Source organism: Eleginops maclovinus, chromosome 10, assembly GCF_036324505.1.
Source record: "Eleginops maclovinus isolate JMC-PN-2008 ecotype Puerto Natales chromosome 10, JC_Emac_rtc_rv5, whole genome shotgun sequence".
NCBI classification, from domain to species: domain Eukaryota; kingdom Metazoa; phylum Chordata; class Actinopteri; order Perciformes; family Eleginopidae; genus Eleginops; species Eleginops maclovinus.
Genome location: NC_086358.1, coordinates 264,946 through 266,166, shown reverse-complemented (window position 1 = coordinate 266,166; position 1,221 = coordinate 264,946).

Here is a 1,221-nt window from a genome sequence, read left to right as displayed (position 1 = left end):
GTGAGGCGGGTGCTGTGGAGGTCCCTCATTCATTATTAGCATGAGAACTGAAGAAAGTCGTTTCCCTTTTCTGATTCATGAGTAAACGTTTCAATAATTACCCCTGAATCTAAAGTAAACACAACATCATTTTATCCTATTCAAAATAATATGATACTCTTAATTATTCTAAGTCTTTCAGATATTATTCAATAACTAACAATATCTCCATGTGTGTGTGATATAGATTCTCCTCTAACAGTGCAGCAATATACTGAAGACCCCCCCGAGTATTGCCCTGTGTGTTTGATCGTGTTATTGCCGCTGGATGGAAGCCGCTCAATAATCACAGAGTTATTTCTCAGCGCTGACATTTATCCAGAGGATCTGGAATCTATATTTCTACAACATTATTTAGACTTTATGAAAACATCTTTACGTCCTGGAGATGAACCAATCACAGCTCTTTGATCATTAACCTTTCATTCCGTTTAAAGAAACGAGTCATTCAGATTTCAAGACGAAGGTTTGGATATAAAACTAAATATAAAAGTGAGTATTAAATATTATCCGTCTTTATTCCTGTCTCTGAATCTCATAAAAACTCACTGACAGATCCATCTGCTGCATGTCTGGAGGTGTGTGTGTGTGTGTGTGTGTGTGTGTGTGTGTTCCTCCCACAGGTAAATTGATGAGACCCCCTCCACCCTCCTCTGATTGGCTGAGCACACACACACACACACACACACACACACACCAGCAGTGGCTCAGTAAGTAGGGGCTTGGACTGGGAATCGTAGGGTCGCCGGTTCAAGTCCCCGAACAGACTTGAAACATGGAAAGTGGACTGCTACATGGAGAGGTCCCAGTTCACCTCCTGGGCCCTGCTGTGGTGCCCTTGAGCAAGGCACCGGACACCTCCAATCCCCCCTCCCCATTGCTCCTAGTACTAGGATGGGTTCAATGCAGAGGACCAATTTCACTGTGTGCTCTGCTGTGTGTGTGTGTGACTAATAAAGAGGGTTTCATCCTCCCATTCCCCTTCGGCAAGTCAGACCACATATCTGTTCTTCTGCTCCCGTTTACCGGCAGAGACTGAAGAGGGACCGACCTGTGACAAGGACAGTGCAGCGTTGGTCCGAGCAGTCTGACTCTGCTCTCCGCCACTGTTGCATCGGAGGTGGTGTTTGAGGAGGAGATTAAACACCACATGACGGTCATTTGCTACATCGGCAAATAGCG